Below are 16,445 nucleotides of genomic sequence, written 5' to 3' on the forward strand. Positions count from 1 at the left end.
AGAATCCACACAGACTGTATATAAGTCCGAGGATGGCTCGATCAACTCATATGCACCTATAGGTAGGTTCTTAACTAATTATTTCTTCAAATAATTTTTAATATTTAATTTAGCTCCAGATTTTATTTCAGTAGGTGATGGGCCTTCACTGAAAGTTTTGGTTAGGTCCCACCATTAATATGAACCTACTCAGTGATTCTAGTCAAAGAATGATCAGGCTTGAGGATGGCTTGATCAACCCAACCATTCATCAGATAGTTTAACAGAGTTATCATATAATGAATGATAATTCCATCATTTAAAGAGAATACCAGATGAATGGTGCCTGCAATGTCAATTAGAAATAATGGACCCATTATCATTCATCTTAATGAGAGGCTATGATCTAGTTATCCCCATAACCAGCTCATTTTATGGACCTAATAATTTAAAAGATTTGATTAAATCTTTTAAAAGATATCAGTCGACCTACAAGTAATAAATCCTTCCACTGACTTCATCAACCCATAGAAAAGATTAGTAACTAGCGAGTCCAATCGGCATGTCATAAATCCTTCCACTGATTTCATCAAATCATGTGAAAGACTAGAGACAAGTTGATCCAGAGCACCTAAATCAGTCATACTGATTAATCTTTATGGCATGGGCTAACTCGAATCACTTAGCAATCTAATCAAAATCTAATTCACCAAATTGGTCAGGTAAGTGAGATCGGTGGGAGGATTTGCTAAGCTTGTTTTAGACACAATCGAAATTGTTAGATAAGCCGCTCTCAATTAAAAATCATCGATCAAAATGTCAAACTTACCTTAAGTACCAATTGGTTAACTAGTTTCAATTTGACTAACTTAATGATTCAGATTCAATTACTGAGCTACAATCAAGGTCCATTTGGTCTAATCAAAGATATGGACTTGACCATTTACAGATATTATATTAGAAAAATTTTGATTAATCTAATTCAATATTTGATTAGACTTAATCAATTTCTCTGCATGGTCAATCAATTCGTTGATTCTAACCTTAGGTCTATCCCAATTAAAGAGAAGGACCTGATTTGAGCTAATCCATGCCCCATGTTTTATGCAACGTCATTTGATCTCAAATCATAATTTTAGATCTATTCAGTTTAATACTTAATTCTCAATTAAGTTTTTGCATCAACATGATTAAGGTTTTGAAATAATTTTTTATATAAACCTTTTAGATTAAATCATAAAATCTTTTAGATCAAATCTAAATTTTTATAATGTTAAATCAAAATAATTTTGATTAATCAAGTTTAGATGTAACTAGTTTCTTCGTAACTTGTATCGCATACAACAACATCTAGGATTTCAAGATCTAGAGTTTTATAAGAAAGTAAGTTTTTTTCTTTCGCTTTCTTCTTCATGGGACCTCACAGTGGCACCCCTACATGCCATAAGAGCACCTCATTGAATGGGAAGAAAGGGTCATGTAATCCTACTTGCTTTTATGACCGGACGGTCTGGTAATTACCCAATCCGAATACTTTGCTACTCAGAATATCTAATCTAATTCACATATCATATATGCAAAAATTTAGATCTAATCTAAATTATATTAGATCTGAGTTTATATTAAATTATATCTAAAATCAGATCATAACATATCTCATGTATTACTAAATCTAGATTTCAACTCTACATGCATAAATGTTCATATCATAATGAACATTCACTTTGATATCATTTGAAGGGAAGCGTGGTGGTTTTGTACATGTATTTTTAAAAAATTTATAGTGAAACATACATAGATTAAATAATTTAATCTACAATGCATGCATAGATCAAATCTAAAATTACCATAAAGGAATAATAACATGAACTAATATGCATGTATGTAAATTTGAAATCTAAAATTCAGCAAGTATAGATTATATCTATATGTAATTAGATCACATCTAAATTATATTTAGATCATATCTAAATATAAATTGAGTTCAAAACTTTATACCTGAGCACGGATAGCAGATCATCATATTCAAAATCTATAGTAGTTGGTTCTTCATGTTGCTCAATAACTGCACACTTGTCCGACCTCTACAAGTATCCACACGAGCCCTTATACTGATCGATCTCTTCGAAAGTGCTAGCTCGTGAAGACACCATGCTTTGACTGATCTAAGAGAAATATGAAGAAGATGAAGAATAAGGAGACTCTTTCCTTTTTTTTTTAGATTCATGTATCAGATCTCTATAATAGAGATCAAGAGAAGAATCCTTTCTTCTCAATTTTCTCACGCATAAGAGAGAATCTTTCTCTGTTTCTTTCATGCCTTTTAGAAGAATTTTTTTTTTAATTTTTTATGATAAAAATTAAATCTAATCTAATTTTTTATACTAAAAATTATATAAAATTTTAAGCTTTAGAAGAATCCAAAAGAGAGACCCAAAAGAAGAACCATTCTTCTCTCTTTTTCTCTATTTTTTTCCTTGATCTAGAACTCTGAGAAGCTCCAAACACACAATCAAATTTTTTTAATATTTTTTCTCTAGATTTTCATGTTAAGAATTTGATCCAATCTAATTTTTAGCCTAAAAAAAATTAAAAAAAAAATCTAGAAGAAGAACTCCTTCTCCAAGGTTGCGCATAAGGAAGAAGACCCTTCTTCTTCCTTTTCTTGCTCTCGTTGAGAAGAACTTTTCTTCTCTAATTTTTTGCTGTATAACCAGCAGAAGAGCCTCTCTTTGATGCCTAAGAATCAGCAGTCAAACTCTCACAAAATTACTCCAAGATGGGAAGGAGAAGAGGGGGTTGGCGTGTGGAGTTTGGGGCGTCCAACTCTTGGGTGCCCCAACCCTTTTTGCGATCACAAGAGGGGACACCTCTTATTTTCATGGAAGAGAAGAGAAAGGGGGTGCAGCATTTTATGCGGCATGAGATTTCAACGTGAAGAGAGGTGGGGCATGAGGAATCAATAAATAGATGGGGTTTAAGAATTGGTTCAGTCCTATTCCAAATAGGACTCATGAATCTCGTTCCAACTCTAAGTAATCTTTGGATCCAATCCTAACCAGTTTAGGGATTAGTTATAACAAACTAACTAATTAGATTCTAGCCCAATTATGAAACTAATTAGGCCCTAATCCAATTGGAAAATTAGTTAGATTAAAATCCCATTGATCCAGGGATTGATTTTTGATGGATATCAAGAAAGTTATTTGATAATAGGGCTTGATCCAATCAAGCCTGTTATCCAACAAGATTTGATCCAATCAAAATCTATATAAAATTAATTAAATCCTATTCAACTTAGAATTTGATTTGCATCCCTGAGATCAATTAGAATAAGCCCTATTATCCAATAGGGATGCATCTAATCAATCTAAAGCTAATCTAATTGAATCCAATTCAATTAAATTTGATCCAATCCCTATTACTTAATCAAATTAAGCCAATTAACAATATATTGTTAATTAATTATTTTTTTAATTTATTAACTATTAGTAAATAATTTATTACAATCTTTACAAAAAATTAATTATCAATCAAATTGATAATTAAATCCTTCAATGATTCATAATCATCAATCAGTCATTTGATCAGACAGGTACTTCTATGTGTATGGCTGCCTAAGTTTGAACCTAAGTCGGTAGTACAAGAATAATTTTTATACTAATTGCTGTTACTATATAACAATGGTTTTTGATGTTCGAATAGACCAAATATATGTCCTGCAATACTCTAGAATCTATGTGGATATAGTTACCGTATAATTCATCCTGTTGACACTTGATGCTCAAGGATGACTAAGGGTTAAACTGTCAATCCAGAAAAAGTGGTCCATATTATGTCTCAACTTCAAAAATTCTGTGACTCCTCACTCGGACTACTTTGGTCAAAATTTTGCTAAATTGAAATACAGTGATGCATCATCTCTAATTTTACTTAGAGCAGTCAATTCCATCTTGACTCACTCTCAGATTTCATAAGTACTTGACTATATCCAGTAACCTTCCATCACTAAATTAAAAATTTAGATAATTCAATATTAAAGTATAGTGAGTTACTTGCAAGTCACCAAGGGAGCCTCAGGTCAGAGGGACACTTATACCCATATCTCATCAAAGCAACCCTTGATAGCAGAGTGCTCCAAAAGTGATCACGCTCAGTAAAATATACTCCTACATATCACTCATATGCCATATCCGTGTCACCACATGCTTTGATTAAGAGGACAACCAACTAATATGGCACACAATAACCTACACTTGATACAATTATCATCTTTGTAACAATTGTATTATTTGATCGCGAGTAAGATTTAAGAACCACACGATAAATCCTTCTTTATCATTTTGGAAGTAGCTCTAAGGACTTCATTATAACATATGAGTTCTATTTAGAAGGATGTATTCCTTATGATGAATCTGTTAGATAATATTAATCATTTTATAATTCATATCATGTATGGAGTACAATCATCTACAATCTAGATGCTTGGCTTTAGGACATAATTTTCAACAGCAGTAGAATGAGAATTAAATGATCGAGATCGCATTCTATGCTTGCTTCAGGAGAATCTTAATGAAGCTCAAGTTTGAATGAAGCTATATACTGACAAATACCATTTAAAGAAAGAATTTAATATGGGAGATATAGTATATCTCTGATTACAAGCTTATCGACAAACTACTGTCACTATTGCAATGATCTGAAGTTATCTCCATGATTTTATGATCCTACAAGGTTCTCGAGAAGATTGGATGGGGTGCTTACAGGCTTGAATTACCTCTTGGATCAAAAATTCATCCTCTCTCATGTCTCATTTCTAAAGAAGGTGGGCTTAAATGGAGTAACTGTATCACAACTATCAGATCTGGAAGATGGTATATCAAACATTCAATTCGTTGCTATTTTGGGCCGGCGCATGGACAAGCACAAGTATCAGAATCATGCTATAATTAAGGTGCTAGTCCAATGGGCTCACTTGCCACCCGAAGATGCAACTTGGAAAAGCTGGCACTAATTGTAAGAGCACTTTCCAGATTTTCAACCTTGAGAACAAGGTCAAAATCGAGAAGGTTGGAATGATACGAATCTTTTGATTCATTTTGCTTTTAAGTCTTTTTTCTTAATTATTTTGCTCGGACATTAAGAAAAAGCTAGTTTAGGGCCTCTTGATCAATTTTCTTATCTTCTTGATCCACTTCTTTATTTAGTTTGTTTGTACTGCAAGAAAAAGACGGTCATAGGCCTATAAGTATGTAACCCCTGAGATTTTTTATTAGAAAATAGGTAGGGTTGCATGCATAGATTTCAAAACCTTTTTAAAGTAGCAGTGAAAATGATCTAGATTAAATCTTTTAACCCCACATACAATATATCTAATCTATATCTACCCAAGTCCTGAATCTAATATATATATATATAATATAAAAATATAATAGAAAAAATTGAGATCGGATCTCAATACCTTGCACAGGTTGAAATACACCGTAATCGATGATCCTAGATCTGAAAGTTTCTGAGCCGCACACATGTTCGATCTTTACAAGTATCCATCAGAATTAATCTTAAACATTTCTTCTCATTATAGATTCATCTTCTCTAATATGAATCTTAGCCTTTTGAATCTTTAATCAACTCTTGATCTTTGACCTCAATCTCAATGCTTGAAATATAGCCTTTCTCCTTATTTCTTACTGTAGAAGAGATCACCCTCAACTCGAACGTGTGGGAAGATGGGACATCCAACCTTTGGGCATTAGAAAGAGAGGAGGAAGGAAAGATGGTGTGGCGATGGAGAGAGAATGGATATCTAAATTCATAATTCAATTTTTTTTTTTTGAAATCTTAGGAGACCATCTCTTAAATAGATATTTTCTTGATTCCAAATCAATTTTCTATCTATCTAAAAAGACTAGCCCTTATCTCATAAAGATTTTTACCTTTTAATTTAATTTTTTTAAAAAAAAATCAAATCCAATTAGAAAGGTCCTTACCTCTTACGGTAAGTGGATAGGACGTCCCACATCCCATAAGGCAGATAGAGGGATAGGACGCCCATATCAAACTAGGTAAGCAGTTGGGGCACCGACTCTTGGTGCCCCTTAGGGTTTTATGCACACAAGAGAGGGGGCGTAGCCCCTCTCTCTCTCCTTCCACACCAAGGCAAAAGAGGGGCGGGCCCCTCTCTCTTCTATCCATCCACTCTAAGGGGTTTGCTCCCCTTGGATTTTTCAAAATGGGAGGCATGCGCCTCCTCTCCTCTTTCCAAATATTCCATGCCATAGAAGAAAATAACAAGGGAGAAAATAAAGAGATTTGCTTGCTAACTATTTGGCTTGATCGAATCCTTTTGGGCCCTTAAATAGGTGCCCCTTTAAACCCAAATTAAAATAGATCTAGTTAAGGTTCCAGGGTATAAACTTGATCCAATCCTTATCTAATAAAGAACCCAAGTCTAGAGAAAAATTGGGTTTAACTATGTGCTAACATGACTCTCTTAAACTCAATAGGATTTCATTAAATCCTAATCCAATTAGAACTTTATAAGTCCAATTGATTAATTCAAGATTAAATCTCTTAACGTGTGATCCTATTGGTTTCATTCTATCTGGTAATGAGATATATTATGATCTCCATTACAACCACTCATACTACTACAGCATCGAGACAACCACTGATGAACAACTAGATATCTAAGCAGTTTCTCATATTGATCATGCTCGGTGCAAGTTATTCTCTAACAACTACATGCACTCTCATTCTAGTGTTCCTATACTACAGATCCAATACTCATCTGCCTATAAAGGAGGTGATCTGTACACTGATTATTAAATAGATTGATCACTATCCTCCATAACGATCCTTTGATCGAGAGCATTTAGAGACTAACTACTAATTAATATATGTCTCAAATTCTCGATACCTTGAGAATATACAAATCATCTTTATTAATTTTTAGGACAAATCATAGACACTTAAATATAATTAAAAATAAAAATATCTTTTATTAATAATAAAAATATTATAAGTATAAAGTTAAGTCTTGAAATTATAAAATGTGTCAGCCAACAATTGACTTCTAGGATACTCATCTAACAAACTCCAACTCGACCTAAAGCCAATTGGCCATATACCTAAGATCCATTTTCTTAAAGTGAGCTTCGATCTTTTACTGGCTGACAGGCTTGGTCAGCAGATCCGTCATGTTCTGTATAGAGTCAACTCTCTACACCTCGACGGACTTCTTCTCGAGATATTCACGTATGATATGGAACCACCGCTTTATATGCTTGGACTTCTAGTGAGACCTGGACTTCTTAGCAAGGGCTATAGCATCGTTGTTGTCGTAGTACAGTGCAATGATATCTGATGGCATTACATCCAGTTTCGCGATAAATTTTTTAAACCAGAAAGCTTCCTCAGTAGCTTTAGAGGTAGCAATGTACTCAACTTTCATGGTCGAATCTATAGTGACCGACTGTTTGAAACTCTTCCAGCTAATCGATTCTTCATTACACAAGAAAATACACATTGATGTAGACTTTCATCATTGACATCAGTCATGAAGTCTAAATCGATGTATCCCTCCACTTTCAGCTTTAATCCTCTATCAAAGATCAAGAATAAATCCTTAGTTCTTCTTAAGTACTTAAGGAAGTTCTTCACAGCAATCCAATATTCTTCATCTGGATTCGCCTGATATCTATTCGTAACACTCACGGCAAGGACTATATCAGATCATGTATATAACGTGACATATATGAGATTTTCTATTATTGAAGCTTAAGAAATCTTACTCATGCACTGAACTCCTTAGGTATATCAGGGCACATCTTCTTGGAGAGATGAATGCCATGTCTAAGGGGCAAGAGATCCCTCTTGGAGTTTTTTATGCTGAACCTCTTCAACACCTCCTCTATGTACATCTACTGTGAGAGTCCTATCATTCCCTTAGATCTATCCCTATACACCTTTATATCAAGAATGTAGGAAGCTTTTCCTAGATCTTGCATGATGAATTCTTTTGACAATCATACTTTGATCGATGTCAGCATGAAAATATCATTCTCAATTAGGATAATATCATCCACATACAATACGAAAAATATGATAGCGCTGCCACTGATCTTTTTATATACACATGGCTCCTCTTCATTTTTGATGAAATCAAATATTTTGATCACATTATTAAAGCAAGTATTCCAACTTCAAGATGCTTGCTTGAGTCCATATATGGACCTTTTCAGCTTGCAGACCTTATGATCACTATCACTGGATGTGAAATCCAAAAGCTACTCTATATAGATATCTTCCTCAAGATATCTATTTAGAAAAGTAGTTTTCACATCCATCTATCAAATTTCATAATCACAAAAAGCTGCAATCGCAAGTAGAGTCTGGATAGATTTTAGCATGGTCATGGGTGAAAAAATTTTTTGATAGTCATTGCCTTCGTATTAATTATAATCTTTCACAATCAGCTCTGCCTTATAGGTTTCTACCTAGCCATCCGACCTAATTTTTCTTTTATAGATCTATTTACATCCAATAAATACAATATCTTCAGATGGATCTACTAAGGTCCAAACCTGGTTGGAATGCATGGAGTCAATTTTAACTTCATCGTTTTCATCCATCTCTCAGAGTCAACATCTAACATTGCCTCATCATAGGTCTTGAGATCATTCCTGATGTTCCTATCTTCCATAAGGAATGCTTTCTCTAAATCCTCTATAAAAATACCTAAGTACCTTTCAAGAGGATGGAAGATCCTACATGATCTATGAGATGAAGGAGGCACCACATCTACTGGCTCATTACTGGATTTAGCTTCTTGGACTCAATGCTCTTCAGAGATCTTTCCTTCGAGCTCAATCTTCCTCCCACTACCTCCGTCTTGGATAAACTCTTTTTTCAAGAAGACAGCATGATGGCTCACAATCACATTATGATTCTCAGAAAGATAGAAGTAGTATCCTATGGATTCCTTAGGATACCCTATAAAATGAGCCCTAAAAGATCTAGTCCCTAACTTATCCGTCTACTGTCACTTGACATGAGCCGGACATTCCTAAATCTTGAGATATACAAGAGCTGGCTTCTTATCATGCCATAACTCGTATGGTATAGTAGAAACAGATTTAGAGAGAATTTGATTCAAAAGATGAATTGCAAAAAGTAATACATGTCCTCAGAGAAAGATAGGAAGATCTATGAAGCTCATCATGAATCAGACATATCTAATAGGGTTTGATTTCTCTTTTTGGATACTCTATTGAGCTGAGGCATCTCTAAATGTGTCCACTATGAGATTATATCATTATCCCTGAGATAGGCCTGTAATTTCTCGCTAAGATATTTTCTTCTCGATTAGATCGAAGAATCTTTATAGATTTTTCGATCTATTTTTCTATTTCATATTTGAACTCATTGAACTTTTCAAAGGAATCAGACTTTCAATACATCAAATGCACAAAATGATACTGTAAATAATTATCAATAAAAGTTATGAAGTAGATATAGTCATCTCTAGCTTGTACATCAAATAGACCACACACATCAGTGTGTATCAAGGCTAATATCTTAATGGCCCTTTCCTCTTATCCCACAAAAGATTGCTTATCCATTTTTTTTGAAGACATGACTCACAAATATGATAAGATTCGAAAGTCAATGGCCCGAGAAGGCCATCTTTCTCTAGTTTGTTGAGTCGTTCTCTCTTATATGGCCTAGCTTAAGGTGCCATAGATATTATTGGCTAATCCTATCTCTATGTCTCTTAGACCCTATGACATTCACAATTTGCTCGTTAATATTAATACTCGCATCCATATGCAAATGATAAAGACCATCGATCAAGAAAGCATGTGCAATAACTTTATTTTTAAAATAAATTATACATATATCTTTATTGAAATAAAAATTATAGTTATCCTGTGCCAGCATAGATATAAAAATTAAATTTCTACTGGCTATAGGTACACAATAGCAATCTTTTAATGATAATCTATGTCTCAATGGTAGTCGCAGAGGGTAGGTTCTGACGGTCATAGTAGCAACTCTTGCTCCATTGTCGATTCAGAGAGTGATCTCGCCTTCCCTCAGTCCCTTAATTTCTTCAAGATCCTGCATAGAAGTGCACAAGTGAGCACTTGAACCAGAATCTAAAGTCCAACTAGAAGAGGAGGAAACCATTAGATTAGATTCTATTATGAGCAAATCAGATGTACCTTCAGAAGGCCCATCCTTCTTTCTGTTCTTCACAGTCGCTAAGTAGGCCGGACAGTTCCTTCTCCAAAGACCTTCGATATTACAATGAAAATACTTTTTCTTATCATCGACTTTCTTTAGAACCTACCTCTTGGACTTGACCTTATTTTTTTGCTTCTTTGTAGGATTTTTTTTCTTAAAAAAAAATTCTTAAAGGAAGCCCACTCCACAGTCAGAACTATATCCCTTGAATTTTTTAAGGTGCCCTCAGCTGTCACCAACATGTTCAGCAATTCAAACAAAGTGCTATCAATTTTATTCATATGGTAGTTCATAATGAACTGCCCATATGAATCAGGAAGAGATTATAGGATCAAATCTACCTATAATTCCTTATCCATGATCATCTCGAGCTTCTGAAGCTCTTCGATGTCTTTGATCATTGTCAAACAATGATCATTGACGGACTGTCCATCATGCATTTTTACTCTGAATAGTTTTTGAAAGACTTCAAAACAAGCTGCGTGACTCTGCTCACCATACAACTCTTGTAGATGAGTCAGCATCTCCTTGGCAGTCCTCATGTCTTTATACTGATGTTGAAGATCATTGGACATGGATGCTAAAATATAGCACTTCGCCTTATTGTCCCGATCCATCCACTTCTCAAGTGCAGCTTATTGATCAAGAGATGGACGAGCTAGTAACACAAGTGCATCCTGGTTTAGGACATGACTTACCTTTTCGAACTGAGAATGATACTCAAATTTTGGAGCCAGTCTTTATAGTTTATCCTGATCAACCTATTTGTGTTAAGGATACGAGCTAAAAGATTTGAACTCGACATGATTATCTGTAAAGAGAACAGTTTCTAATTAGATATTTATACTTATTAAATATTTATTCTTAAAATTTTTAAAATCAAATAAGGCTCCCACTATTTTTTTGAATTTCTTACGCTCCTCGAGAGGGGAAACAAAAATCTATACGTGATGATTTCTAGTGGATACTGCGGTCCCATTGATCTATACACATCTCACCTAACAGTTATTAGTGAGCACAGACCAATGAGTGGATAACTTCTTGTCCATTGCTTCGCGTAGCAAGATGCAGCAGGTTCAGTCTCTAAGTCCTGTAGCCACCTAATAGTTATTGGCATATTTCTTAGTTAAGTCAGACCCACCGTTTACCAGCAGACGTAAAGTCATCATTGGATTCCTCATCTAATAGTTATTGGTTCCAACTCCATCTCTATCATGGGACATCTAATGCTAATAAAATGATTGTACCATTTCGATGCAACTAAATCACTGTAACAAGTCGAGAACGATCAATGCCAGGAAGGCAACCGCATTTCTACAATGATGGAAGACCGCTAGACTTAATATTTAGTGAGAAAATTTAAGTTTAGATCTCTTCTAAGTCATCAGATTTGATATCTAGCTGATCAAGTTTACGTCAGCACATTCACATGTCTGATCTACCTAGTCGGCATGGGTGAACTCGAATCGACAAGTAACCTAATTCAAAACTTAATCTTCCAAAATGATCGGTAAGTTAAGACGAGTGGAGATCCCCTGTTGCTTTTTTTAGACACCAACAAATTGATTAAATCAGACAATAGAACCAATTAAATAACCACCATCTAGATACTTGTCTGAGACACCAAATTGATCGATTAGAATCGATCAGATTAACCTATTGACCCGAGTCCGAACCACTGAGCCAAATTAGGTCTTGAGTCAATCAATTTACATCAAAATATGAATCGATGCGATCAACTACAACTAAACTTGACTTTGAGCTTTTTCGACCTAATCCTAACCAATAATTGATTAGGTTCAATCAATTGCTCAAAATCGATAATCGATTCTGGCTAGATCTAATCAATTGATCCTAATTATAGTTTGATCACTAGATCTAATTTATTCAACCCATACCCACATACAATAATATAATTTTTAAATTAAAAAATATTTTAGATTATATTTCATTGCATACATGAGTAGCTTATGATCTTGAAATAGTTTCTGATCTAAACCTAATGTCATATATCACATATATAAAGTTTTAGATCTAAACTATAAGTATATATCACATATATATTTAATTTTATATCTAAAATAAAAAATACACATATCAAATACATGCATAATCAGATCTAAAATAATGATTAAAATATTTTAAAAATATTTTTTTTTTAAAAATGGTTCACATCAAACTAGGACAATCTTTTTAATATAGGAGGTAAATCCTATATCAGAACAACCTTATACCAATCTGATGCGAACTTTTAATTATTCTAATTTTAGATCTAACATGAATAAAGATATATCACATATATCTATTTTTAGATCTAAAAGATTGATTCAAATATTTTAAAAATAGATCTTAAAATCGATCAATCTCGTGCTAAGATAATCTTTTCAATATATGAGATTAATCCTATATCAGGATAATCTTATACCAGCATAAGATCAATATTAAATCATTCAAACTTTCAGATCTAATATGAAAATCAGATTATATATATCTTAAAAAATTAGTGGTTCTGATACCACTATTAAGAAATGGATAGGGTTGTATACATAGATTTTAAATTTTTTTTGAAGTAACAGCAGAAACGATCTAGGTTAAACTCTTTAACCCCACATGCAATATATCTAATTTATATCTGTCCGAGCTTTGGATCTAAGACATATATATAATCTAAAAATAAAATTAAAAACTTGAGATCGGATCTCAATATCTTGCGCGAGTTGAAATACACCGCAATCAATGATCCTAGATCTGAAGGTTTCTGAGCCGCACACATGTCCGATCTCTATAAGTATCCATCGAGATCAATCTTGAACCTTTCTTCTCATTATAAATCCATCTTCTCTAAGATGAATCTTAGCTTTTTGGACTTTTAATCAACTCTTGATCTTTAACCGCGATCTCAATGCTTGAACTGCAGTATTTTTTCCTGTTCCTTACTGTAGAAGAGATCACCCTCAACTCGGGCATGTGGGAAGATGGGATGCCCAACCTTTGGGCATTGGAAAGAGAGGAAGAAGGGAAGATTTCATGGAGATGGAGAGACGATAGAGATCTGAATTCACAATTCAAAATTTTTTTTTGAAACCCGAGGAGACCATCTCTTAAATAGACTTTTTCTTGATTCCAAATCAATCTCCAATCTATCTAAAAAGGTTAGTTCTTATCTTATAAGAATTTTTATCTTTTAATTTGATTATTTTTTTAAAAAAATTAGATTCAATTAGAAAGATCCTTACCTCTTATGGCAAGTAGATGGGACGCCCTACATCCCATAAGGCAGATAGAGGGGGCACCTACATCAAAATTGGTAAGTAGTTGGGGCGCCAACTCTTGGTGCCCCTTAGGATTTTATGCACACAAAAGAGGGGGCATAGCCCCTCTCTCTCTCCTTCTATGCCAAAGCAAAAGAGGGGCGGGCCCCTATCTCTTCTATTCGTCCACTCCAAGGGGTTTGCGCTCCTTGGACTTTCCAAAAAGAGAGTAATGCACCTCCTCTCCTCTTTCCAAATATTCCATACCACAAAAGAAAATAACAAGGAAGAAAATAAGAAGATTTGCTTGCTAACTAATTGGCTTGATCCAATCTTTTTAGACCCTCAAATAGGTATCCCTCTAAACCCAAATCAAAATGGATCAAGTTAAGGTTTAAGCTATAGACTTAATCCAATCATTATTTAATAAGGAACCCAAGTTCAGAGAAGAATTGGGTTTAACCATGTGCTAGCATGGTTCTCTTAAACCCAATAGGATTTCATTAAATCCTAATCTAATTAGAATTTTATAAGTCTAATTGGTTAATTCAAGATTAAATCCTTTAATGTGTGACTTTATAGGTTCCATTCTATCTGGTAGTGAGATATATTGTGATTTTCATCACAATATCATCGAAACTCCTTTCGATGGGTTAGAACAATTCTAACTCTACCCTTCGAGGGTCATCGATCATCAAGACGACGTTCGATAAGTCTCATAATCCAGCAGTGACATCTAGCAGTATGTAGTGGCAACTCAGTAGAATAAAAGTATGAATTCCTGAGTGTAGTTATCGTGTGATTTAGTCCTTTTATTATGAGTCTCAACTTGATGGAGGTCATGAAAAACTCACCAGACCCCATCATCGATCATATACCAGATTAGCTCGATTCGGGTTCATTTGTGAATCTCGTGAAAATTCTTTTTCAGTATTCATACTTGCTTTGGCCCAAGAATTTCTGAACTCAGTCTCGCAAATCATATAAAAATTCTCTTTTCTATCAAGATTTAAAGATTCCATCTAGGTGTATCCTTCTCCTAACAGCGAATTTGAACCTACTGTAGCCAACATACATAGTAAGAACTCAAATGATTAGGAACCAAGAGAACATACAGTCAAACTCAGTAGTCTCGCTGCGAATAGCCGATGACACCGCAAGTCAAAGGACCACTCATATTACTGCAGCATTAAAACAACTACTGACGAGTGAGTAGATATCCAAATGATTTTTCATATTAGTCACACTCAGTGTAAGTTATTCTCTAACAATCACCTGCACTCTCATCCCAGCGTCTCTACACTGCAGACCTGAGACTCATCTGCCCAGAAGGATGGTGATCCATGCATTGAATGGATTGATCACTATCTTTCATGATGATCCTTTGATCGGGAGTATTTAGAAACTAATCACTAATTAATGTAATATACAAAATCATCTTTGTTAATTTCTAGGACAAATCATGGACAAATAAATATGATTGGAAATAAAAATATTCTTTATTGATAATAAAAGTATTACAAGTACAAAGTTAAGTCTTAGAATTACAAAATATGTCAGCCAACAATTGACTTTTAGGATGCTCATCTAATATCTTTTTGAATCAATCAAGAATTATTTTCTTTCCATCTATCTCCTATTCTCTTTCTTCTTTAGAGGTTTGATCCCTTCGAAGTGATCAATGGAGGCCTCCAATCCCCTCGAAGTGATTGGTATCTCTCTGATCTTTGGATACGATTCGGATTCGTAGCATCATCTGAATCAGATTCATACCAGTCTACGTCACCTTCGTAGTTGCCGACGGGTGGGTCCTCTTCTCCCTTTTTCCCCGAATCTCTTCTCCGATACTTGTATCTCATCCTTTTCTCTATTAAAATTTCTATTTTTATGAGGCTGCTTCTGTTTCTCTTGTCGATTGCCCTTTCTTTGAATGCAACCAGGGTTTGGAATTCAGAATTTGTTTCCGTGTCGATTGTTCCCTGATTTTTTTTTTTTTTTTGATATTGCACGGAAAAATTGTTTCTTTAGGAAATCATATGGATTTGATAACACGGATTCTATTATTGTTTTATTTGACACCAGCGATCAAACATTGATGCTCGCAAGAAAATCATAGCCACCAATTTGGGCCAATAGATAACTTCTGATACTGATTTGGAATCGCAAAGAATTACTGGATACTTATGAAATATGCTTGTTTTCCTGTGATATCATAAAACAGGAAAAGTTTCTTTTGTTTTTTTTTTTTTTTGGAAATTGTCTAGCTCTCTCTTTAGTGTGTCAATCTCAGGAATAGGATGATGGGCTTGTAGGATAGATTCTGGAGTCCGAATCAGTAATTCTATTTCGACATTTTATATTGATCAATGTGTATTGATCCTTGCCATCAGCCAAAAGCGTGTCGAATGCCTTAGGCTTGACTTATGAACTGATTATTGGTTGCAGGTAGTGGATTATGGTGTTCACAAGCTATGGGACTACAATAATGTTGGGGTAATAATTTTTTTCTAAAGTTTCTGTTTTTCGAATATACTTAACCATATTTTTTTTCCCCATATACACACACATATATGCATGAAATGTACATATCGTAATCATGATGAGTTATGCCACTGAAAATGTTATTAATACCTAAATATTGAATGTTAAAAAGTTTATGCATCAAATTAAGGTGTAATTTTTAGTTGGACCAAGCCCATAGCTGAGTTGGTGGACCAATCCAACCATGAAGCAACATGTACTAATGGGGATGTATTGTGCTCTTTTCATTTTCGTTTGCCATTGTATGTATCCCTTCATGGTTGAACTGGTCCACCAGCTCAGTGGTGGAGATGGTCCAAATAATAATTACTCCAACTTAAGACTCATATTTGCCAACATCCTCAAAAAGCAAAAAACAGTTGTTTGTTTTATTTTTTATTTTAAAAAAATAAGAACTCAATAAATACTTGTTTGGTTGTGAGTCAG

This window comes from Elaeis guineensis, chromosome 1, assembly GCF_000442705.2.
Source record: "Elaeis guineensis isolate ETL-2024a chromosome 1, EG11, whole genome shotgun sequence".
Taxonomy (NCBI): Eukaryota; Viridiplantae; Streptophyta; class Magnoliopsida; order Arecales; family Arecaceae; genus Elaeis; species Elaeis guineensis.